This window comes from Cygnus olor, chromosome 4 (genome assembly GCF_009769625.2).
Source record: "Cygnus olor isolate bCygOlo1 chromosome 4, bCygOlo1.pri.v2, whole genome shotgun sequence".
NCBI lineage: Eukaryota > Metazoa > Chordata > Aves > Anseriformes > Anatidae > Cygnus > Cygnus olor.
In genome coordinates this window covers 22459385-22487145 of record NC_049172.1, presented here as the reverse complement: position 1 = coordinate 22487145, position 27761 = coordinate 22459385, and the positions used below count along the sequence as shown (strand labels likewise).

General features: G+C 34.2%; 1 protein-coding gene across 1 annotated transcript in view; it reads left to right on the top strand.

The window, feature by feature from the left end:
* TENM3 (teneurin transmembrane protein 3) overlaps positions 1-27761 on the top strand; it is a 1331063-nt gene that overhangs the window by 176570 nt on the left and 1126732 nt on the right. The window contains 1 exon segment of the mRNA XM_040554455.1: positions 25173-25225. The gene's annotated coding sequence lies outside the window, so the exon portion shown is untranslated.

Below are 27761 nucleotides of genomic sequence, written 5' to 3'. Positions count from 1 at the left end.
CCCTTACTGTGCTGTAATGAAAGGTATATGCATATGAATGTTTAAAAGAACCATTCAGAGTAATCCAATAGGCACACTTTAAATGGTTCTCTGGAAAACAAATTCATGACATGAAGGGTTAACAAAGAAAATCCAGGTGTAAACCTTTATAGGTATGCAATTCATGTTTCAGCCTTCTTGAAATACTAATCTTATCTAACAGCTTTCACCTGAAAAGTTATATCTTAAGGATTTACTACAGGATGCTAAACATATCTTTACTGGGTTGGCTTTATGCTAATACTCTCTTGAAAGTCAGCTTGTCTTGTAGTCTCTGTAGTATTTGGAAGTAATATTAACCCACAATTCACTTCGCGTGGAAGCGTGACACATATTCTGAACGAGTTTCACACACTTTTTTTGATAAATGCACTCCATGTCAGATCCTGTAGGAGTTGGTTCTCTGTTTGGATAATTTAAAAATCATGGTCACTAAAAAACTGGAAGTAGAAATAGGATTGTGCATTTTGTATGATGTCAAAAGCTAAATCTTTTATGCAATAATCCATGTTATATCAAAGCATTGCAGCGTTTCTATCATTTTAGAAAATACAGTATTTAAAGAAGCATCACAATTTAAAGTGGATAAACTGCTTTGCTGCAAAACGTATCTATTGGGTAAATGCATATTTAAAAATCTCTTTTTTAATATAAATTTTATTGCCAACTTCAGTAGATTACACTCCCAATAGTCTAACAATTAAATTGTATTCCCGATTGATTTGCATATATCTTACATTTAGTTTATCTGGGATAATAAAATTACATCATATCCCTGTATTTTACTGTTTTTGATATCCCTGTATCCAGCAGGTCTGTAGGTAATGCTTAAGCTCTGGTAAATAAGTAGTGTATACTTGTATTAGACAATGTTCCTACAACATGATCTGAACACAAGGGATGCAAACACAGTTTTGTTTACCAAATGCAGAATGTTTATGTGAAAATAGAGGGGTTTGTGTTTTCTTCAGTTTCACGTAATCAATCTAACTTGATTTAATTAAAAAGAATCAATAGCATTTTTTAAAGACTTTATACTCCATATGTAATAGTTGTCTAACCCTTTTGAAAGTATCATTCACTATTTCTGTAACAAAAATTTTAAAACACTTGCATTGTAAGTACATTTCCAGCATTTCACTTTGTGCCCTTCAGTGTCCTTAGAGAGAAGGTTATGACAGACTTCACAGTGAAAAACAATTAAGAATACATGAAACAAATACTCTTGATCAGTGGTTTAATTTTAGTTCATATTTTCAGCATAAAGCTTAAAAATAAACAAGGAGTCCCGCCCCGCTCCCCAGAAAAGCAATGCAGTTTTTCAGGTGGCATTGCAAGATGAATAGAAATGCATACTTTCAAGGAAGAGCAACAGCTAATGTTAATAAAGGTGACAGCAGTGAAATTGCCAAATGAAATTAAAGTGAAGATAAAAAAAAATATTGCAAAACCTAAATGACAAACATGTTTAGGTTTTTATGCATGACAGAAAGCCACAGCTCTGATGGTTTTATGCAAACATATTCATCAATCTTTTATCAGTCACCCAAGAATTTACAGATTGCCTTGGGAATTAGCTCCGTCACTTCCATTGCTTGGAAATTCTCTGCAGCAATTTAAATCAGTAGCAGTTCTGTCCTTTTTAAATATTATTTCTTTGAATTGTGCATAAGATATAAGGATTTTTTCCCCCTTTCATTGTTTTACAAACTGGGAAAACTGTAAATGGAACAGAGACAGGGGATCAAGATATTAAGTCACATCTTCAGTTACACTGGTGTGCTTCCTCATTCATGTACCTTGGAGATGATAGCAAAGTTTGTTACAGTATTCTCACTGTATTACCAAAGCAATTCAAAACATTGTTGCCTTGTACTGCTTCACGATTTTGAAAAGCCTCAAATGATCTTAGTGCCAGTCAACTAGCCGAAGAGCCAGTCGGCTAACTCTAGTGCTCCCTATCTAAGACACGAATAGAAGATCTAAGGGTAGCAGGTAGTTTTTATCCTATATGTGGTTTCTGAATTGTTTGCTGCTGAGGATTCCTCAGCTCCACTGTATACGACAGAATAAATGTCTTTGACATCCCCTGTTATCAATAAAACTATATAGTGACATGTATGTTAACTGGTAGCAGAATCTTATTCTAACCCCAGACCTTTGAATATGCCTGTAGTGACTGAAAGGAGAAACTGCCAGTGCTAGTAATACATTAAGCTTAGTGTTTAACATGTAGTATGTTAAGCTTAAACTTCTGTTTTCTTAGTCCTCCCACTTATTCTTTCTAACTGAAATAAATAATGCAATGAGACATCAGCTTTTGAATTTACTTTAACCCAACCATTTGCCTTTTCTCCTTGTGTACATATTTTGTCGTATGTTACATCAATTTTACTTTTAAAATAAGCCTGAGATGCTGCAAATACTAAAAAAGTGTTTTGCTTGTGGGTTTGTTTTATTTTTTATTTTTTTTAGAGGCATATTTCTGATTGGGAGGAAACTGAATTCTAAACCTCTGCAATTTACTCTCTTTCCAGTTGTGTTAATTTTAAGCTATCCTAATGATAGCCTTACTTGTATGAAAGAAACATGCTGATAGGTTTAGTTATACTAATTAGTTAATTGCCTACACTAAAATATGTCTAAAAAAGTATGTGTATGTATGTTTTACATGGAACCATAATCCCATAAGTATATTTTCCAGCAATCTTTTTTACTAAAGCTTCTGGTTTGCTGAGAGGAGAAACTTCTGGTAATTAACAGCTTGGGGAAAAAATGCAATCTGCTTTCATTTCTCACAGCCCAGGACATAAAGCCAGCAAACTGGACCCTTTTTGTAATGCTTTCTGTGAAATTGATGCTGTGCTATGGAAGACATTTCTTTACCATACCATGAAATTAAAACAAAGGCGGTTCATGTGGATTTAACTATCTGGAAACTTTAATTCATTTTGGAATTATATTGGGTTATAAAAACAATGCAAGTCACCCATTCTTTTTCTGATCATTGCAGTTTTAGGGAGAGTACTGTCTTACCTCCCATCCTGCCTCGGCTTATTAATGGGGCTCCAGAGTCTTATACGTTGCTTGTGTATGGTGTATAAGCTAAAATATTGTGACATGACTTGTAAACATTTCCCTCTCATGTAAAACTTCAGAGGATACTACCAAAGGGAGTCTTCTTCACTATCAGCTGGCAGAAAACCCACAAATTATTCCCAGCTTTCTTCAGAGCCTTCCCTTTCCTCCATTTGTAACTCCAGGTTATTAAGGAACTGGTTTCTGTGGGAAAAGTACTAGCAATGAACACCTGCCAAAAGGACAATCCCAAATTACCTTGTTAGACTCTAATCTCAACCTAAAATTAATTTAGATCTTAGACACTTAATAAATCTCCACTTCAAACCATCTGGTCGTTGCTCCCAAACACCTAGGGGTATGCCTGCACTGCAAAAATAGAGGTCCCAAACTGTTTAACCTAGCACAGCTTTAGTGAAGGTTTAGACAGAGCTATTTAGTTCTTTCCCTCAAAATGTGCTAGAGGAATTTACTGAAAACTTCATCTCACAGTTATCAGCCCTGGAACCAATTGACAATAAGGGCTAACAATAACCTGTATTTTCAAATACTTCAGGGCTCAAATAACTCCTGTTTCCCCTTCCTCCTCCACTGCCTCACGTCACTCACAACTAGCTCATTTTTAGATACCAGCATTACAGCTCCAGACTTCCAGGCAAACTTTTCCTTCTCATACTGGTTTTAAAAAATATAGTGTGTGCTAGCTGAAATCTCTGGTGGTTTTCCAAGCCTTTACCTTCACCCATTACGAAATCACACTGCGAAGTAACCCCTGTTTTAACCCTTAGGTCAGTATTTCAAGGATCATATTTATTAACCCTGCCTTCGACTGAAATAGTCCACTGATTATTTCCTATATGTATACACACATATATGTGAACAGTTACATATCTATGTAAATATTTAAAAAAATATTTAAGTGCATGTGTAAAAATCAATGTTAAAATTGTGTATGTATCTATACACTTCTCTTACTCTTTCCCTGTTGAGAATTACTTTATCCAAGTGATCTGACCTCTTTCTTTAACTATGGTGAGCAGAAAACTCAGCCAGAGCGTGCCCTGTCATAAATCTCATGTGAGTATTCGGTTCTGCTTGGCAGAAAGGAACAATACATAACGTGAAACTGAACATCCTTAGGGACTCCTGACATTTTCCCCAAGAGGCAGCTTGCTGTATGACCTAGTTGTGTTCAGAGCATGGACTCAGCATTCCTTCTGTAGCCAGCTGTATACATCTTGAATATATTGTTTCTTTGCAATTCAGATAGCATTGTTCATAACTCTGCATCCCATCTCACAGATATCTGTGAGAATCCTTAGTAAATATGATTCACTTTGAATAGCTTGTGCTCTGTGCAACTGTTACACCTTATGATTGTTATTAGTCTTTTTTTTTCAGCTTCTGATGTTATTAATTTTTTCATCTGTGGTTCAAGCTACATGTGATTTCCTGTAAGCATACATTTTTTATTTATTTCTTCAGAGCCTAACAACACTTACCTGTATCTTAATCCTGACAATATTTTTTACTATACTAGTATAATATGCAGGAGTTAACTCCAAAACAGTTTTACCACTGAGCAATTGTACTGATGCTAAGGTCTGTATACCTTTATCGAAGAAAACAGATCTATACCAGTTTACACAGCTGAGGTTGTGATTCAATTTTTTCGCAAGTAAGTAATGATTAGTAAGACCTTGTCTAGGAAATAATTCATGAATCCCAGGTTGGGAATGAAGCTGAAATGGAAGTAGTGAAATTTCTTTAACTACAAGTTTGAAAATGCCTGCATGTTCTCTTACAAGAATTTCAAAGCTTTGTTCTAGTGCTGTTATTTGACTAATAGACAAAGCTGAAAGTTAATTGTAGTCAAAAGATTTATTGTCATTATAATAGCAAAAGCTGAAAAATGAAAGGTGCCATTAGACGGTGTCATTCTCCTTTATAAAAGCACTTTGTTATGTAATTAGCTTTTGAATTCTGAGAGCACAAGTCCAGATGTCCCTTGCTCTTGCCTTGGCAGCCCATGCAGTATGTTTCATGTAAATGGGGGTGGTTTCAAACTCAACATTTTTACCTCTGGCTTTTGTGAGCTCAGCTGAACATCTAAATGTATTTTAATAGGAATGAAATGAATATTTTAAATGTTTCCACCTATGTTTTTAACAAGATAACCAGATAAACAGTTTAGATTTTAGCATTAATGAGGTTACTTTGTAAACCACTAAAGGGTTTAATTTCTTGAATTTGAAATGAATGTTTTAGGAGCAAAAAAGTGAAAACTACGAGCAATAAAAATGTTAAATGCAATCTTGCAGCAATTTCCTTGAATCCAACTTGCATTCTAGCTTAGATTGAACTTTATTGAGCCACTCTTGTATCCAGAAGTTGTTTTTTATTTCCACTGTCAAATGTGTATTAAAATACGGATATTAGCAATATTTGCATCCTTGGTCACCATGTCTATTTGACACAGAAGACAACATACTGGACAAAAAACAGAAATAATCCATGGCTGGGACATATTAGTTTTCAGCTGTCCATTTTGGAAAAGAGATTTTGCAGAGGTTAAATAGCTTGAACTTGAATTGATTTGAAGTTGACAATGTTCTGAGGCCTTTCACTTGTTTTTGCCCTTCATCAGTTTGTGATTCCTCTTTTCAGAATACAGTAACAAACTGCTGAGTGATATATATGTCCACACAGCAATTCATGAGGACTAAATACATAAATAGGTAGCTGCAACAAAGAATTTGTAAGTTGTACACAGGTGAAATAGATTTAAATAAATCGTTTACTAAATCATTTTGAATAGGAAACACATTTAGGAATATAAAACATTTCATAGATTGGTAAAGCAAGGAACCATTCTAACCATCTGAATTGGTTTTGAGCTGAAATTTTGAGCTATTAAAATTTTATATTTGGCATCCTGTGGACAAAGTATGTCTTAGATAAGAATTTCTAATGTTCTGAAAGAGTATACTTGTCTAGTATGCAGAACCATTATTACCCAGGTTTTGTACTTAAATAAATATTTGCTAGTTTTTCTATGGCAGTGCTTGTGCTTCATGCATGGTGTAGATTAACCACATTTATGTATTATTACTGTTTCACTTGCACTTTTTGACAGCTTGAAAATTTTTACTGGTAGCTTGGAGTTTCATTAGGAAATGTCTGCAGGCAACAGACTGATAGTTGTAAATAAGAGAGCCATATCATTCTGACCTTATCAGGCTGCTGTGGACAAATTTTCCTCTACCAGCAATACTTGATACTTTTAATCTGATGTCTTTTATATTAAAATTTAGGATATCTAGTGGAAAAAGCAAAGCTGTCTTGAAATAAGAAATGTTAAACTAAATAAAAGTTTCCTGTTGTTGTATAGTGAGTGTTGAAGGGTTAGCAAGATAGCAATTGTGATATCCTGAGCTGTCTTACAGGTGCTCTTAAACATTTCTGAATTACTGACATGCCTCTTTACTCTTATAACCAACCTTAAGATCTACATTAGAAATGAGTCCTTTTCACTGAGTTGTAGGGTGATAGCTTGGGAGGAGGGGATGTATAAAACACAGCACAGGTCCTTGAATAGAAGGAAAACTGCACATGCATGACTGTTACCTGAGGCGTAGAGTTGCAAGAGCATAGTCTCAAATTAGTGGTTTTATTTTACTTGAAATAACCATGATACAAAACTGAAAGTTGGGAGAAATATCTTGCTTTGATTTACATTAGTAGCTGTTTTGCCATTTTATTTTATCTATTTATTTGTTATTGTTTTCCTAAGAGGATTTTGAATAATGGAACTCAGGAAAGGCAAGCTTTCTGCTGTGTTGCTGATGTAGTGCATGTATATATAATGTGTATGGGCAATGATATGCAGATGATGCTAATGCTAGTAATGTATTTTTTCCAATAGTCCAGTCTGTGCAGCTGATCCAGTAGATGTATAACTACATTTTAAAAAGAAGAGTGGGATGCTAAAATTCATTTAAAAAAATGAGAAGACATATAAAAAAATTGTCACTCATATCAATTTTGATATTAAAGAATTGATGTCAGGCCAGACACACTGAAGTTATTTTTTTTTAATACAGGTTATAATTTTTTAAAGTAACACACCCACATAGGTTAGGAAAAAAAAAAAAGTGAGTCTTTTTATCAAACATAACATAATCTCTTAAATATATATGGTTATTCTGTAATTTATTTTCCTGTCTAAATTTTTTAATTTTATTATTATAATTATTATCTTAGCATACTATCCAGGAGTAAGTATGGCATTCTGAAAGTATTAGCTTACAGTAGGACAAGTGTTGCAATTTTATATACAAATTACTTATTGAAAGCAACCCTAAAGCAGCACATAATGAAGCACAAGGAATACCATGTTTGCCATGGTATATCATACACTTTTTTGAACCACTCTGTGAAAATAAGGACCTGCTGTGTCATAAAATTGAATGTTTGATGAAAGAAATTACATTAGAGCAATTACTCCAGTCTTAAGTATGATAGTATTAACTTAAAAAATAAAAATAAAAAAAATATCTTCATACCTCCCCTTTATTAAGCCTTTTTTTTCAATGTATGGCTTTGAAATAAAACATTTAGGTATTTTCTCTCCCTAACTTTCTCAGTGCAAGAACTTTAGTCTTTATAGTTTATTTCAACATTTCTACTGGATATTTTTTCATATTTCATGCTCCATGCTATATCTCTTCCTATTTCAACAGCTGTTTTACAAGTGCCAATTTTTAATTTAGGTTAGAATCATTCAGCTGCGGTAGTGAAGATTTAAGTTCAAGACTTAGCATTAGGCTAACTTTGCATTAATATTTCTAAAAATATTTCTGTCGTTCAGAAAGATGTCAGGTCACCATTATCTGCTGCCACACAGGTGTAAATTTTACGTACTGCACAGAAACTTCATGAAAAATGAAGCTAGGGGAAGGTCATTCTGCTGTTTTACACTGTAACATTATGGGCTACATGAACTCAGCAAATAATGTGATTTTTTTATAATAATTAATATAAACTTTAAAAAATAGATGAAATCCTAAGGTGCTGTGATTACATATACAGTTTCTTATCTTGTATATATATAGGAATTGCCAAATGACACAATAAGAACATAGAGGAACTACAGAAGTTACAGAAGAAATTAGTTACATTTAGCGCATCTGCTGCTATGTCGAGTTAGTGTATGCTAACACTATCCACACAAGTATAAAAAATGTATTTTGCTCTGTTCATACATTATCATCTCTTAGCTCATTTCCTTCCTTATATGCATTATAAATCTTATCATCTACCCATTCTCTCTGTCTGCTGTTTCTCCATCCAACCGTCCAATACTCCAGTTGGCTGGTAACCCAGTGAAGGTGAAGAGCAACTTAGACAGGTGATCCTTAGGGATCGCGTGTGTTGTTGTGTTTCTGTGCATAAAGGCTTCCCTACTGGCACCTTTATAAAGTCATCTGCACTAAAGCTGTTTGCAAAAAAACTAGCTGCTAGGTTTAAGCTTTGTAGAAGATATCCCTAAAGAAAAATGCAAACTTCATTTTTCAGTTAATAAACAAATATATCTTGTCAGGCAAATTCTTTTTGAATGTTCTTTGTCAGTCACCACCTGATTCCAGTAATTCAGCCCGATCAGCACTGAGAACATGAATGCAGCCGTATTATCAAGAGACAAAGAACGTTTATATGATAGGAGCTGTAAGTCTGGATCATCTGTGTAATGCTAGTCAGCCTCAGGTGCAATATTGCCGATTTTTGTGTACTTTTTATGATATTTGAAGATACACAGAAAAATTTACACTCTAGAGTATCCGTAAGTATTTTCCCATGTGATTGCTTTTGGGTAGTTTTCATCAGTTTCTTAAGGTGATTTAAGACTTATGCATAGAATAACTGCACAGAGTGCAAAATAACAGCTCAATGGCAATGAGATTATGACTACGGATGCTGTTTTTGGAATAATAGAGTACTCTTGTTATCAATTACGAGTGAAATGTTGAAACCATCACTGTTTGCATCATCTACCTGCCTAGCATCCCTCAAGCCAAACCTTATGATTAGGAAGGTTATGTTACTGATTTTGGAAGTTGCAATATTCTTTTATAGCTCTCTGGGTGAGGAGAAGTATATATGGCCATTACAGTGGCAGCACAAGTCCATCATTCAGAAAATGTTATTTCAGAAGCACTCAAAACATCCAAAACAACTGATCTCTGTGTGTTTTCGTTGTTTTATTATTAATTATTATTATTATTAAAAATGTGTCATTTGCCTGACTTCTTTCTGTTAATGAGTAATTTAAGCTGAAAGATGAAGCTATAGTGAAGGTGGGGTGGGTCAGCAGCTAAGCACCCACCAGTTGCTCGCTCACCCCAGCATGTGAGGGTAGAGAATCAGAAGGGCAAAAGTGAGGAAAACTCATGGGTCAAGATAAAGGCAGTTTATTATGTGAAAGAAAAAAATAAATAAAAAAGAGGATGCAAAGGCAATTGCTCGCTACTCCTGACCAGCAAACTTATGCCCAGCCAGCCTGCAAGTAATGGCTGCCCTGGGAGAGACACGACCACCAGAAGCCTCCCTATGTATTTAAAAGTACATAGGGTACTTTCAAGTAAGTCCTGCTGGAAGTCCAAGAAAAGGCCACCTCAAAGTTAGAAAGCCTCTTTCAGCTGTCACATGGATTATGAATAGAGAGGAAAAGCAAACAAAATCTTGTCCAAGACAGTCTGGTGTTCCAAGACTAATAGCACTTTACACGGAGATTTGACAGAGTATTTCTTGCCCAAGTTCTTTCATATAACTCGGATCCAGTTTGGCCATAAGAAACATGCAGCAATGTACATGTATTTCACCCAGGTTTATCACATTTTCAGGCTACAGATTCTTTGTCTTTAAACTGGAACATTTTAAAGTGTATTTGTACTTCTTAATTAAATTAAAATTCCAGAAAGCAGTTAATACTTCTAGAAGCATGTGGAATTGATAGAAGCTCCCCTACCTCATCAAATATTGCCAAAACAATGATAAGTTCCAGAGGCTGCTAAAATCATGGAGATGTTAGGTCAGTCCTAAATTTAATTTAGAAATCTTGGGGAAATATTTCTGTATCTTCTGGAAGAGTTTAATGTTTTGTTAATTATCATGACATGTTTCAGGAACTGCACTCTTGAAATAAAATCTTAGTGCAAACTTTCTTATTGCATTTTAAGCTATTTATGCAAGCCTTGTCTCATAAAAATAATTGCCATTTGATTCCCAAGTCCAATGAACTACACGGTGTTTGTGATTATCTCATTGCTTCTGGCTGAGGTACTCAGACCACCCTCTTATAAATATCTGGTCTATAGTAGATGTAGTATAGACTCCCATGCTTCCTTTGTACTCTCCTTTAAATAAATTGCTGCATAGTGACTAGCATTTTAAGTAACAGTAAATTTCCTTCAGTGTATTAGCCCATTTTTCAGCCCAAGTGTAAGCTCAAAACACATAGCTGCCAATATGAAAATATTGTTAAATGAAAAATATTAAGATTCTTTCAATTTCTAAGGAAGGTTGCACTAACTGACTTTAGTACAATATTTTCACTTTTCTTGACCCAGTAGATTGAATTTTTCAGTTTTTTTTTCTACATATTAATTTCTACTTTTTTTTTTTTTTTTTTAAGAGGGAAAATCTTACAATCTGAACAACAGAATTAATAAGTATAACATTTACCAAATTGTCTTTGCTGCTCTGGCTGTCACCCTTTTATGTTAACATGTGGTGACTGATGTCAAATAGAGGTTAGATGCTTTTGGACTTAGTCTGCTTTGCCTTTTATAGCCATTCAAACAATGTCAGAGAACACTGGGATGATTACATGGAGCTATAAGAAAGAGTGTGAAATCAGATTGACTCAAATTAATCGCAGTATTAATAGACTGAGAATAATTAGCTTTGTACCCTAGCTATATTTCCAGAATCATATTAAAAGTGATTTGTAATATCACACGAAACCGTACCAGCGAAGAATTGCACTGTGTAAGAAAATGTCTTGACAGAATAGCACACTGTACTGCCCCTTAAAATTCCTGAAACCAACCATGTAAACAAGAGCCTTGAATGAAGTTATATCAGTATCTCAAAAGTTTAAGGATTCTAGATTGTCTACTTAAGTCTGAGAGCATTATAAAAGATATTTCCAAAGCTACTTTACAAATCCGTTCAGGCTTCTCCCGTATTTATTTAGAATCCTCCCCAACAATTTCAAGTTCACAATTTTCACCAGATGGAAGCCAGCCATTTCATAATAGCTCAGCAGACATAGCAAAGGTCTCACAGCCACGGCAGAGACTCTGTCGTTATCTTGCCTCAAAATATAGCCTAGGGGTCATTTACTGACCACTACATCTGTATAAACTAATTACAACAGTAATGGAAGAGGATTTTCTGATTTGCTTTCAAGAAATCTAATAAAGAATAATAGTTAAAGCAAATATATGGTATATGTCAAGATGCAGAACAGTTGTTTAGGCTGAACTAGTTTGCAATGATAGAATTCCTTTTGCTTGAATCATTTCAAATTTTATTGTAAGAAAGAAGTTTCCATCAACAAATTCTGAAAAAAAAAATGGTTTTGGTCTGTTTTTGTTTGTTTGTTTTTGTTTAGTTTGTTTTTGAAGATCTAGTTCATGCAGCCTTATACATAGTGAAAAGCTCTGCTCTCCTATCCTGTGGTTCATAGACCAGCGATAAGTGTGCAGTATGCTGTATAATATTTTTGAACAGAACTCCAAGTACAGGTATCTATATGAAGATGTCTTGAAATTTCTGTTCCTGAAATCCTGCAAAAAAAAAAATTAGAAAGGTAATCCTAGCCTATTTATTTATTTATTGCTGCTAATAAAGCTGATATATGCCGGCTCTGTGCCCAAATGTAATTGGGGAGCAGTGCGGTGATCTCAAAACCATGATGGTGAATAGATCTGTGAACCTCCCAAGATTATTCCCAGCTTTAAGTCTCAGTGGACTTGGCTTTCTAAACTGTGTAGACCTTGGGAATCCTCCTTTACCTGGGCACTTTCCAATTCATAATTCCTGGCCCTAGTATCTTTTTGTCCATAGGAAGGAAATTCAACAAGTTTATATATTCAAGCAAATATACTATCTTGATAAAAAACACTGTGCTGATAACTGTCAAGTGTTTGAAGCCTATAGGTACGGTCCTGGGCTGTAGGATGCAGCTATTATTATTCAGCCTAATCTAGCATTTCCAGAAAGTGGAAAGTATTCATTTCACTGATGTTGTAGAAATCACTTCTACAAATTCTCTCTACCAAGTAATGAAACAGAAGTTATTCTGGTTCCTTTACTCTTACTTCCAGTGCGAGACAATACATTTTAGAATTTAATCCTTAATATTTTTTCACCAGTTTCCACTTGATGCAAGTATGTTATGCTTACTCATTTCATGTGTTAGTTATTTATTGATTGAAATCTATAATTCCTGAGCACAGGTATATGCTCCAACTTTCAAAAGATTCATTTTCTGTTCAGGCAGATCATCTGCAGGCCATTGACCTAGATGATCTTTGTCAGTTCCAATATAAGCAATATGGAATGAATAACCATAATATATTTTAAGCGATTTTTTTTTTTGATTTGCTTTATCAAAATCTCATTCCATTTTAGTCCTATCCTTCCTGTGTCCTCTTCTGAAATATAAGAGATGAAGCGGTCAATGTATTCAGGAATAGAAGCGAAGGGATATTTATTTTTTTCGTCGCTTGGCAGCTGTGTCTACATTGTCTGCAGGAATCTTTGGAGAAAAAAAAAAAAAAAAGAAAGCCTGATGCACTCACTGATCTATGCCAATGTGTATATATTCCCAGTGAGAAAACATTTTCATATCGGCTGACCTAACCTAGTGCTTGATCCTCTTAGAAAAGCACCCAGCCAGTTCGCCTGCCCGAGGCGCGCGATGTTACATCAGCTCTCTAGGCACAGTGGAAGACTTGGCCAAAGGGTGAATTTCAGTCCAAGATGTTTGAGCATAAGCAGCCTAACACTTCAGCAGCAACTTGGAATCCAATTAAAATCCATTCTATGCCTATGTAGCAAGTCCTAGTGCCTGCACCAAGGAACTAGAGAGCAGCGTTCCAAACAAACCAGAAATTGGTGCTTGCAACACTCGCAGAGAACTGGATTCGTGACTGCTTCATTCACACAAAGCCCTAAACTCAGGGTTGTTTTTTTCTTTTATTTTTTGTTTTCCTGGATTTTCCAAATAGCTAGGATTTCCGAGTGTATGTGTTTGGGCTGTGCTCCAGCTGAGATTGTTAAAAGCAAAACAAAACAAAACAAACAGTTACAAAGTGGGCAGAATCACATTTTATGCTCACATATCAGGCCATATCTGCCTGGCTGTGAATGGGATATCCTGAGATCTTTGTCCTATCTGTGTGTTCAACCCATGGGCCTACTAGGATCCCTTTGTCTCATGCTTCCAGGGTCATGTTTTGTTCACCCTTAGAAGAGTTTGTTATCATCATTGTATCTTTTTCTCTAGCTGTAGGAAGATCCGTGTTGGGTTTTCTTTCACACTGCTGAAACTACATGTTGGTAGTCAGGCTTGGGTATCTATAGGTATGTAGGTCCGAACTCTACAATATCCTTAATGTATCTTCAGATCACTGGCTGAATGCTTAAAAACTGTGAACTGAAAGAGCTTGTGGCAGTGAAGCAGGCATGCTGTTGAGAGGCCCTGAAGGGTGCTGCTTAAGATTGTCTTTGGTGTTCACTTTTGACAAAGGTTAAGCAGCTCCCTGCCAAGTGTGTTGGCTATTGCAGTCCACACTGTTTAGGAGTTTTTCTTCTTTCCTTGCTATTGCAACTATGGAAGAGAACCCAGCAGCATAACTTGGACATAAGCATCCTGCCAGAGACAGGGAATATGGTAGACAGTAGACTGGTTGTCTACTCCTAGTCAATCAATGAACAGAAATTATTGCCAAAGATTTAAGTTTTTAAACAGCAAAGATTTTTTTTCAGCACTCTTATAAAGCTACAGAGAACTTTCTGGTAATTTATATGACTGATATTTTAATTAACTTTATGAATAAGTCTATTTTTAAATACAGCAGATGATGTTTTAACTATACAATTAGCAAGAAGAATGCTGCTCACTTTATAAAGCACTATAGTGTAAGGAAAGCATAAAACCAGCTATCAATAATGATGAATTTGGATGCATCTCTAATGAGTTAATTAAAATGACAGTAAAGTTTCAATTTTAGTAAGAATTTTGTTGCTGTCAATAAGATGAAAGTATTTGGGTAGATTTCTAGCATCTTACGTAGGTGCCCAGTGGACATAGCAACAGAAATTAAGCCTTAGTAATTAATAGTAACAGAAAAAAAAAACCATAATTGTTAAAAGCGATAATTGCCATCTGTTCTTGTCAGTATTATTAATGTGCATAGAATGGCCTTTATTACAAAATAGCTTACAACTGTAGTGTTGACAAAATTTGTTTCTTTCAAAGTAGCTGGACTTGCATTAAAGAAGTTAAAGTGGGCAAACATATTCAAAATGTTAACACAGCCTAATAACATAGGTGTATCAGCCAATTTATAATTAGTTTGCAGATTGCAAAGGATATAGATCTCCCAGGATTCAAACCACAATATCTAATACTTGTGGATAACATTCTGAACTGTTCATGCATTATACTTTGATGTCCTTTAACTGGCATACTTAAGCTGGCAATGTAAATTTGATTTCTTACTTTTGGAGGAAAAATGATGCCTTATTTCAGTTTCCATAGTTACTAGTCTTCAGTTAATTTATTTGCTATGCAAAAGTAAGTCTTTTATCAGTTTTGTAAATTTAATATACTTAAATTGCAAGATTTTTGACTTACTTTTCTAGATCTGGAAGGAACAATTTAATATGGTTACCAAAACAATACTTTACAACTAGTTGTTATCAGATTCTTTTTTAACAAAGTTTTCTAATTTGTGCCCTCAGGTTATCATCAGATCCCTGTGTTGTCTTCAATCACTTTTACTTTTAAATCTAGTAGCTACTTTCTGCAAAGTTGACAGCTGAGTAAAGGTCTGAAAAACATTAGATTCTTACAAGATTAATGAAAATCACTGTTTAGGTTAAAAAAAAAAAGATGGATTTTATTGATTAATCTCTGTAAAACAGGGTATTCTCTGATCTGGCAGTGTACTCGTTGTGTTTGACAGCAGAAAGAAAGCCTGGTGGCCAACACTTGTAGCTCACTGAGCATCTCCTGTCCAGCCATAGAAAACCAGACATCGTAGTTCTGTGAATCACTGAATAACTTCTGCTGGAAGATTATTATTAGCGTAGGATTCAGATTAAAATTACTCCTAGTTTATGGAGAAATGAAATATACATGATTATTCAGGGTAGTATTTAAGCAAATGTATAGCTTTAGGCCAATATGTATGCTGAGATTTTCCCTTGCTGAAAAATGCTTGAAATAGTTTCTGAACTGGGGCAATGGAAATTTGCCTCTTGAGGCATTTTATCAAATTCAAAGGGAAGTTCAGGAACCTATTTATTTTTATGCCAACAGCTCAAAAGAAATGCTTTTAAACAGCTGGATCCATAACAGATTGCCAAGTGCATCTTGAAATAAACTGCTCTTAAACTCTCTTATATGCTTTCCTATTTTAACCTTTTAGTATATTTAAGCTGTAATCCTTCCAATTGTTGGGCATAGGGAGATTACTGTCCATTTCAGTACATGGATAACAGATTATGTATATTTTTCTTTTTTATAATGATTCTTATAGGGCTCTTCAATTGCAGTTCATAAGGAGTAGTTTGAGGAAGTTGAAGTGTGGAGTGTTAGGTTTAAGTCATCTCAAAGTAATTTCAGATTTAAAATGTACAGTTCAATATACAGAGAGGCTGATGAGCACAGATGCTCGATGTTTCTATAAATACTTTATCTGTTTGGCTGAAATTATTATATAGAATGGCAAATTTCATGAGAGAAGTATTGAAATTTCTCAGCTCAGCATTCAGGATCAGTGGACATAAATATTTTCCTGATGATGACAAAGAATTAATATATTCCTTTTATATTTGTCAGCTTGAAAAACAACAGGAATCACTGACAGCAGAGTTTATCATTCTTAAAGCTCTAGTCTTAAAGCTCTAATCAAGATCTTTTCTGTGAGGAAAAATCTGAGAGAACTTCAGCTCATTACATTGTTCTGTGCTCAGGATCTCTCCTTGCACCTGAAAAAGAGGCTTTTCTTTATTTGCAGTACTGAAACAGCAACTGCAGTGGTTTGGTGTGGCTCTCATGTGATTCCCATCAGACATAGTGCTGTGAAAGCAAAGAAGGTGCCATTTGGTCCTGTCTGTGACCTATTTGGTTTTGCTTGTTACCCCCTGTGTTTGCATCCAGTTGCCACCTGTGAGGTTTCAGGGGTTTTGTTTGACAGCATTGGCTTCCAGAAGGATTCCAAGGCTTTGTGTGCTTTCTTTGAACCCCTTGAAGATTGTTGCAGTTTGGTGTAGCAAAATTCACAGTAGAATCTATCTTCTGTGGGATGTTAATATTACTATTGTCATCCTTCATATACAAAGTGTGCACAAGAGTCAGGAAACAGCCACTAGCAAAGGTGTTCCCAGCATTCTTGTATTTGAATAGGAATATTCGGTTACAGGTCAAGTTTTAAACAAATGCTACCCCATCACTATTCATTGCTGGAAAACCTAGGAGCAAAATGCAAATTTATAGTGCTTCTATGCCCCTCAATAGTATTTAATGTTTCATCTATCACAATCAAATGATTTTATATTATTTTCAAGCATACAAGAACAATGCTTTATGACAACTACAAACACTTTTTCTAGATCATCTTCAGGAGATTCACTTACACTTATTTTTGTAAGTATGCTTACTCAGATGAACTCGTAGTTTTAACCTTGATATGATTTATAAGAATTGGGAATAACAGAGCTGAGTTTTTAAGGAGTAATCATAAGAACATAATAGTCAGAACATAGGAGCATAATAAGAACATAATCCTTGCAGGGTTTATTAGCATCAGATCAAGTGATGAAACAAGTTGCTATATTTTACTTTTATTAAGTGTGTCCCTCTCCTATAAAGCATAAAATCCCAGAAGCAAAGTAGTAGTAGCAGTCCTTGCCTATAAAAGCTGACCAAGCACTCTTCATTATTGAAGAATCACACTCACTTCCAAAAATGAATCAGAAAACAAGAGTAAACAAACAAACAATCAAACAAAAACTCATGCCAGAAAGGTGAAACAAAGAACAAATACACTGTTTACATCACAAAATAGTTGCTGATGGATTATTTCTGCACAGTGTAGATGTCAGTCTAGACTGCTGGTTTAATTGATCCTAATTATAGTGGTAAGTACACAGGCTGTTCCCTTTAACATAGGATAATGCTTACCCCCATAATTACCTGCAATAATTCTGTAATATGTAATATTAAAACAACAACAACAACAACAAAAAACTTGGCATTTATAAGTAGCTAGACTTTATAAATTCATAAATCCACGTATTAAAAACAGCACAACTAAGAAGTCCTCTAAGTTTAAGGCATTACCCTGTCTAGAGTATTCCAAATAGCCAAAGATGTATGTAAAGGGAAATGCACAGGCTTGCTACTTGGAATTCTATTATAAAATACTTTCCCTAAAAGGTTTGTTAACACATATTGTGTGTATGATACGTAACATCTGTTCTTTAGTGATTATCTGGTTCTGTTTAGAAGACCAAGGATAGATATCACAAGATGGTGTTACAAGATCATCTAGTTTTTCTGGAACGTGGTATGTCTGAAATTGAAGCTTTTATCACTGGGCCAAACTGAAAATCGAGGGAGAATTCTTGAATATTTTACCTTCTTAAACAAATGCTAAGCCTCAGGTAAACTAGATTCATAAAATTTAGTATGCCATAAATTATCACGCTGCTTATTTCTTGTACTTAGCATAAGTACAGAAAGGCTAAAAAGACTTGCTTTTGTTATCTAGGCACTCCCTGGTCTTCTCCAGGTAGCTATATGGTTGCTGGATGTCACTAATAACAGTGAAGGAAAAATGATCAATTTTTTTCTATTTACTAGAACATACAAATGTGAAAGTGAAAGTTTCTATTAGGGCTCTTTTGCTCCTGCTATGCTGAACTGATTGATGGGGGAAATCCCCAGGAGGAGTCATCTCTGAAGACCACAGCAATTTAGTGTGTTGTCAGCTTATGCAGCTGTTCATTTTACATTAATTTTCTGTGTTATTCAAGAAGCTTTCAAATTAACGTAATCAATAACATTAATGACCTTTAAAAACCAAAGCAAGTACTAGCAATGGAATGCTAAATATAGAAACCATCTATATTAGATATCAAACTGTCTATCAAACTGAAAGCATTTCTAAAATGGTGGGCTCTGAGAGAGATATATTAAATTCATTAACCAAATAATGAAAAACTAGATGTACGGCAATAAAATAGAATGACTGTTAATTTCCTTCTCTTTCTTTCTCTGTGCTTCTCCCTATATGTAAATGTATCTCCCCTTATTATCAACTGGGTACCCTGATACAAATATCCCCTGATGTTAATTTTTTATGTGTTGTGTATGAAAATATTTGAGGCAGCTGAACGTAAAATTATCACTTCAACTACCATTCAAACAGACATAGGAATGCAATTTTATCCACACTATAGACCCTTACAAATCCATTGTTTTTATGCAGCTGTCTTGAGGACCATATGTACATGTAATTATAAATCTGCATTGCATATAAGAAATAAAGCTTAGAGCAATTCTTCCTGTTTTCTTTGTTTTCTTCTTTTGAGAGTTGCCATGTCTGTTTCAGTCACTCCTTTTTTTTTCTGACAGCTCTCTAAACAAAGTAAGATGAAATTATATGACTTAGGGAGACCTGGATGGGGGCAATATACAGTACTGAATTCAAGACTAAAATATCAGTTTCAGAAAAAAATAAGAAAATTTAAGTAGGTGCATATTCAGATTTTTGAAACTAAAATTTTGTTCATTGTCTCTTACTTCTATCATATAATAAGTAACAGTTTCAAAGGCTTCAGATTTTTTTTCTACAAATAACCTAATTATAACAATATTTCTGTAGCATAGTGAATGGAGCAAATGGCAGTGATGGTGAGCAGCATCATACCTGATTTCCTACAAGGAGGCTCTTATTCCTCATCTCCAACATCTATGTTATGACTGCTTAGCTTAAGCTTTCCATGCATTTTGACTAGATTATAATATTTAGCACTGGGTTGTAGTATTTATCTGACCATTAGTATACGATGTTTTCCTGGAAGTCTAATCCTCAGCATTTATATGCTAATTTACTGTGTGTAAATTGAAAAAAAAATAATAATGTCCAAAAGGGTAATTTCTCATTGTGTGGAGTAATGTGGTTTATTTTCTCCTTGTTTCCACTGGAGCTAAATGGCTATTACATTTTATTGGGGATGAAAAATTAGGAGATACAAAAAATGGCAACAACAACTTCAATGGAAATCTTTTTAGTTTTCTGTTATTTGGTAGTGTTAGTGTAAAGGGGGCTTCCTTTGTTGTGTTTTCTCCACTTTGAAACTTCTAAGGGGAAAGGGATGGGGTATTAGTTATTATTGTACTATAGTGATGCAACTGCAAGTGGTATGATCATAAGGTTTTTCTGAATTGCTTTCTTCTGCTCTAGAACAGCAATATACAGAAGTTGCTTCCCATTCGCCTAGTTTTCCTATTGTGTGGACAGGTTCAAATAGATTCCCAGAAGTTTGTGTGATAGTATTTATAAGCAGACGTCTTGTACTTTGGTAATGAAAAACAAAGAATGCTTTGTATGTTGTATTTTTCATTCTTAAATTTTGTTTTCCATTTCATATGTAAACCATTTTCCAGGGGGAATTATCATTTAATTCTTTTGCTTTCCACTTACTACTGCATTTCAGTTGTAAGTCATCAGTGCATTTGGAAATTCTACAGCTAGTTTCTCTATCTCAGTAATTTATGTAGATTAGAAGCAATAAAGATCTGAGGACTGACTCCCCTGTGACCCTTTTCAACACTTTACTTTCTAATCACTTTACTTTAATCAGTTCTTTATCTGTTCCCATGTTTAACCTGAATCTTTCCTGCTTTCTGTTTAAGGTGAAGACTATCATTTGAGACATTATCAAAGGCTTTATGTAAATCCAAATTATGGTGCTTGTACTATTATTATCAAATTTATTTCTAATCTTTTCAAAAATACAGAGTGGTTGGCTGTCAAGATCTTAATTTCTTTAAATGTCTTATGATGGTAAATTATATTTGTTTGAAATTGTTGACAATTATTTAATGTTCATCATCTTTAAATGTGTTATCTGCTATGCTGTAAACTGTGAATTTTTATGGCCGGTTCTCTCTGCTTGTTTTCTTGTTATTCCACATCGTGTCACTCAGTATGTCAGTGCATTCACACACATTAGTTGGCTGCAGTGGGGCAAGCAAAGCAGTAAGTAGTGATTCTTCTGCAATCTCAGTATATACAAAGCCAATTACCACAGAATTGTTGAGGGCTGCAAAGGAGTTATATGCCTTTGGTGCTAACAGGTCTGATGAAGCTGATTGTTTAGAAAGTTACAGAAAAGTGCTGCAAGGCTTTTCTCTTCTGGTCACTACATTGAGGATATGCACTAAGAAAAGAAAAAAAAAAAAAGGGGGTTTAAAAGAAAACTTGCCTACAGAAACTGAGGTAGCCCAAGAGTGAAAAACATAATTGGGATAGATTGGCTGCACTAATAAGTGTGTATAAGCAGAACAGGGAGGTGGTAGGTCTGGGCAGCAGAGAAGGAAGAAAGGGTGAGTGAATGGATTCCTCTTCTTTCTTTATAGACATATATTCTTTTTTTTTTTTTTTTTTTTGGCAAGTACCTTTATTTGCCACTCTTCATTTTAGAGAGAGAGTAAGGTCCTTTCAGATTTTCAATTTTCAGATTTATTTTTTTTTTATCCAAAAGTCAGTACCTAGCTAAACATTGAATATTTGTTATCTTCTGCTGAGTCTAAAACTGTTGCCCAAAGATATTAATATAATAATATGCACTACCACTATTATGTTTTTCATTTCCAAAACGTTCTAAACATTATCACGTTTAGAATAGTATCTGGTGGAATACATGCCAGTTTTCATTTATAACAGAGAAAAGGTTAGACAGAAAAATTAGAAAGTTTATGCAAAAACAGAGAAAGACTTAAGAAGTAAAATGAAATATACATTCAAGCTTTTCAGTCTGGTGGTTAGTATCTGATCTATCACAAAATGATCCTTCTGTTGACAGCTGCTGAAACAGGTTGACTCTGATTAGTTCTGACTGAGTCCCTTAGACAGATTTGCCTATTAATCTCACCATAAATATAAAAGAACTAGAATTAGCATTGATCAAAATGATAAAGATTTCTCTGAGAAGCTAAGGATAAATTTGAAAATAATGGTTCTATTTTTCTTATTTTCATTAGAAGTAAAGTTTAATGCAAGAACAGATGTGTTATGATTAGGATAGGTGTGGAAATTTGAATATGGTGTCAGTTGCTTAAATGATTTGGATAATTCTAAATTAAATAAACTTTCAAATGCAATAAAATAAATACAAGTTGTTTCAACTTTTGGTGTTACTGACAAACTGTTAGGATGCTGTATGTGCAGTGAAAAGGCCTGTACAATGTTATAAATGTTCCATTACAAACACTGATAGCAGTCACCTTCTAGTGTCCCACATCACATATCCAGAGCTTTCTGTCTCTCAGTTCTCCTTTTTAATGGAGAAAAGACAGACTCTGTGATGCACTCTAAAAACGAGCAATAATAAAAAAAAAAAATCTATATATTTAATAACACTGTATTTCAAAAACTTACATTGAACGGGTCTTTCACCTGTAGATACATAAGTTCCTGGTCATCCAGGACCAACTGCTTTGGTAGACATTGCATATTACAGTACCTAGAATGAAAGTAGTTAGGAAAAGTAATATAGATTAGCAGATTCTGAAATAACACTTCAATAACTCATCAAAACATCTAAAGACAGAAGAACTGGGTAATGTTTTGGAAATATCTTTTTGTCCGTTCTTCCCTGATACAGCTTGCAGTGAATGGCTACCATGGTAACATATTTAATTCAGCAATCTTCAGATCTATGCTGTCCCTCAATTCTATGAACATCTTTTTCAATAGAGCAATGCTAGAAAGGATGTTTGCTACCTGAATTACAGCTATTAATCACTTTGGATAATACAAGGATGTGTCAAGTTCCTCTCCATTTACCTAGCAGTACATGCTTGTATAATACATGTACTGTTTGGAACAGTCATATTTCCTTACAGTGAGAACAGCAAAAGATCAGTCAATATTTGCAATAAAAATATCCTTTCAGTTTTCTATAAAAATAAACCCAAGTACCCCAAAATGGAAGAACATCAATGACAATACCAAATAGTCAGTAAAAGACACAGCAGGCAGAAAGTCAAAATAGAGATGGAATTTATAGTGCTTTCAGTATGGCATTGACATTGAACAAGCAGTAACACTTACTTTTGTCTGAGATGTACATTTATTTATTTATTAAAGGGAAACCTCTATACAGAACAAGAATTGCAAGAACATGTGAAAACAAAAAAGAAACAAGATTGTTCTGGAGTTTTCCTTTACTATGCCTCTTCTCTTTTGAGTAGGTCTTTTTGGGGAAAGAAATAAGGCTTTTATTACAGCAATGATCTATGGGAAAGGCTTGGGAACTCACCTATTAGAGAAGGTGACTGAAAAGAGAAGGTAGCTTCTATTAAAAAGACCTTCTTTTTTAATAAGAAAACAGCCAAAAAAAGCATGAATTTCCCAGGCTGCCTGTTTTTCAGCATATGCTTACATGATTTTCTATATTTTATCCTTCAGATTACAACACATTATTTTGGTGCTCACTCTTTAGACAGAATAACTTTATGGCTGAGTATATATGTAGCTATCTTTTCTGCACTTCCATAAATAAGCAATTATCTACTACTCAGAAGCCACTTCAGATGATCATTGCATACACAAGAAGAAGTTGTAAGGCTTAAGGCTGACTGATTTGAATCGATAGACAAGTGCAGAGAATTTAAATAGTCAAATTTTAAACTTTATGAAATATGTAAATTTCCACGTTTGTCTAAGCATTTATTTTTCAAGGCTTGCAGGCAAGAAAATAGTTGTTGATTTAAAGTACTTGCATGGTTGGTTATTTGTTACTTAGTCAGCTTGGGGTAAATATGAAAACCTCAGAGCGATGCTCCTACACCAAATTCTAACATTCACTTGGCTTTGTTGTCTGTGTATATTTGAGGATTCAGCTCAGTATTTTCTTATTCTGCAGTATTCAGTAGCTGTTAAGTATGTTATTAAAGTGAAAAATGATAGGTATTCCATAAATTAGGAATACTCCAAAAATACAGAAAAAAAGCTATTTCAGGTAATGAGCAGGTTGTATTTGACATTATCAAGGCTGACTTAGTGACACAGAGTAGGTTTGTAAATCTACTCCATTTTTACTACAGCATACTTCCTTTATTTGCAGGTTGCTTCTCATTTTCATGTTTTTATGCTAACTTACCTTTGAAAGAAGTTTTAAAATTAAAATCTATTGAACTGCAATATCATTTGTTTTATAGTGTGTTTCTGAAAGCATCAAAGCTTTTACAAACCAGGTGATTTTAAATACTGTAGGAAAGAGTGAAAAATTTTTGTCTTTGCCTTATCTTTACAAATAAGGTATTTTTTTCACACTTCCTTGTACTTTCTCATCTACTTCATTTTTTTCTACAATGAAACTCTGTGAGCACTGTCAGTAAAACTTCTTTAGTGGCAGCAATAAAAACAGCATACTTTTTGCCAACATACTCTTCCTGAAAATTATGCTTCAAGGACAGAGTGAAACATTGCTATCATACGCATATGCGATCTTGGGGGTATTATTTCATGTTTTCCCATCAAAGACAAAAGGAAAGTTTCAGTTATCATTCCAGTAGTTTTGCAGTGATGAAAATAAATGAAAAACAATAGAAGCACTGACGTGAGGCAGTAAATTTCATGTGCTCTTATCAAAAAGCTGCATTTATGGGACTTCCACTCTATCGGGATATACCTCCGACTGCTAAAACTTAACTGGAAGTAAGGAGAGATTTCTAAGAAATATGTGTTCTATGAATTTTTTAGTCATGAAAAGAATGAGAAATAAGTTGGTTTTAGCCCATGAGATTTGGAAGTAGATTTGTATGTACGTTAATTTTCACCTTCTGTAGTACAAAAAATCTAATGAACTTTTTTGTTATTGGAACACTAAATAGCAAACATGAATGATTAGTAAAAGTTTGTTTTTTTTTTTTAACTCTTTCCTTGTATGCACCGTGGCTTACTATCTTATGCTAACTTGTACGTGGTATTTGTTTTTTATGTATTTATTGCTGTAAAACCTCTGAGCGTGAACCTCTGTTGTTCAATCAGAGAAAGAAAAAGTGTCCCCTGCATGTCAGAACTTAAAACATAAGTGCTAAACAAGAGTCAGTGGATGAACAGAAAAGGAGCAAATAGAAGAAATGCTGGACAATTAAAATCTCTGTGGATATAGTCACTTGGATTCCAGATACTGTAGAAAATTATGTAGATACCTCATAAAACAAGCACTGAAATATGCTTAAGATTACTAAAGGTGAGCTGTTTGCCCATAAATGTAAAAATAAGTAGGAGGTCAGCTTTCATGAACTACCTGAATCACATCAAGCATATTTCTTTTACATTTTTTGCAATTCTAAGAGCATACTGCATTTCCCAAACCCTGCAGTTTTCTTGATGAAAATCAGTGAGGGGAAAGTAATTAACATTAATCTATATATATTTAACTAACTAATGAAGGTGATTTACCCTAGCTGTGCATTCTGAGATATCGCTAATAATACCTTATCTTCTTTATAACAGGTAAATACTCCATTTCAGTAGATCACCAGAAGGAACTGCAACACATTTCAAAGGTAAGGACGTCCTTAAATAATACTTCAAATGTTCATTCCTTCTGGTTTATCAGCTATAAAAGAAAATGGAGAATGTTAATTCTTTCTGACTATCTACCGGATAGCATTGTAGACTGTAGACTTTGTAGTCAGAAAAAGTGTAGATAGTATTAATCAACACAGAATTAGACTTCCTGTTTGTGAATCTGTGTTTACATAAAAAAGATAAATTTTCACTTTTCTCTACTTAGAAAAGATAATTATAATTAATTTGATAACTACAGAAAAAAGGCTTCATATATGGAAATAAAATATTTCAAGCTTGTTACATTTTTATCGTATTTTTCTTTGGGCAAGATTAGAAGAATACTGTTAAACTACTAGACTTTTTCAAATGTTTAGGATAGAATATTTTTTTTTTAGAATATGACAACTTGTTAACATTTTATTTGTCACTGATACAACTTTCACTCTTATAAGAAATATGTTTGACTTCAGTTCTAAGCGTTTAATTAATTTTGAGAGCTCTTTAGCTTCATAATACATTTTTTACTTTTATTTGTGTGACATAACTCAGTATTAGCATGTACAGACTGTTTTTTGTGGTTCTTTACTGGTCTTTAGTTACCTCTCCAGTAGCAGTAGTTGAATAACTGTTAAATTGTTCCATACTGTTCCCCCATACAGAGATTACTGCTTGCCATCGGATACAAGGATTCACTAAAATTGTTATTTGTAAGTCATCAAGTTAGAGGAGATACTATTAACACTGTGGTCTGCCCTAAGTTTGGATTTGCTAACAAGACAGACATCAAGAACAGTAACATATTGTTCTTGTTTAAAAACACTGCAAACTTCAAGAGCCCACCATGCCTTTATGCATACACTGATGGGGATAGAAAATCCTGTATTAATTAATGTTTAGCCATAAATTTCAACATAGCCATTTCTTTTTCTAAAAACAAACAAACAAAAAATTGGTTCCATAATTACCTTAGCCTCCTAATACATGGCATCTGAATTACAGACACTATTAAGTATATATATATATATATATATATTTTTTTTTTCCTCTGCGTTCATGTATGTAAGGGAGAAGTTCTGAAAGAGTTCCACATGTTTCTGGGGATTCTGCCAAACGTGATCTGAATACCTGATTTTTTATGGAACAAAATTATGTGGGTTGGGCTTTTCTTGAGAGAAAATCCTAATGGTTAGGATGGAGAATCTATTCCGAGTGAAAAACTCAGAGGCTCGACTCAGAAGACAGTGAGATCCAAAACAGGGTTTCATAGACAAAGGACTTGTATCCCAGAAGAATGCCTGAAATGTTCAGCCTTTCACTATTCTGACTCCAGTACTCTTATGAATTTGTTATGTTTTTTAAGGCTTTCATTTCAAAAATTTCTTTAGAAATCTCTTTTTCTTCTTGATTGAAATCCCAGAGTCCTGTGAGACATAGAAACTATTCTCATTTTGCTACCTAACTCTCCTTTTTTTTTCTTCTTCCAATGAACCTGCAATGCTTAGATTCATCAGAAAACTCCAGATTTTCTGTAGCCTATTATTCTTTGGAAATTATGAGGGAAGTCATAATATTACAAAAAGACTGACTTTTGTGTGTGTGTATGGCAGATATGTTGTGTGCCAAGTTTGTTCCATTTTCCCTTTCTCTTTTCAGGACTTGTGTATACAGAAATATAATTGATGAGGTAATTTGTTACTTTCCCAAGTACCTGAGATAGACTTTGATCTTGCCAGGATATAAAAAGTGTTGGCTGAGTGAAAATATTTCAGTGAAAGTTCCAAAAATGAATGTTAGAAGTAAAAATATACGCTATTTAAAAAAAAAAAAAAAAAAAAAAAAAAAAAGGAAGAAAAGAAGGAGAAAGAGGGAAAAGAGCGAGTGACATACTCCAAGGTCCTATTTGAATGCTGCTGAGGATGCCCAGGAAAAACATCACTAAAGGACATAAAACATCAGGAGAAAATGCATGCCATATTTCTGACAGGTACAGCTAACTATAGGAAAAAGCCCTATACAGCATAGGAGGTGAAGGGAAGAATAAAACTAATGACATTACAATCCTCTTGAGAGGTCTTCTTTTGTTTATTAAATAAGCCACTCTAGTAAGATAAGTAATAAGAATGCTTATTCTGGCAGTGTTAATTGATACTGTCCTGGGAGTTTATTGTTATATATTACTCTTTTTGTCCTTTCGTGTTAAGATATCAGCACATTGTACCTGACAGGATGTATTGTATATTATAAATTATTCTAATTGGGGTAGAAAAATTGCCATCAATTTTTGCTACCCTGTACATCTCGGGCATGACTGCAATTTATACATTGTATTAATTCCCAAATATCTGATTTATTTTAGGGTATACATTAAATTAATATTGTTTCCATGCAGTACTCAAATGAAAAAGAACTGATATAAGGTATATTTATTCCATGCAGTTATGCTTTGATACAGATGGATATATTTCCCCCCACGAATACTAATGACTACATGTATACAATATGTAAGTGACAGGAAACAAGGACAAGAGA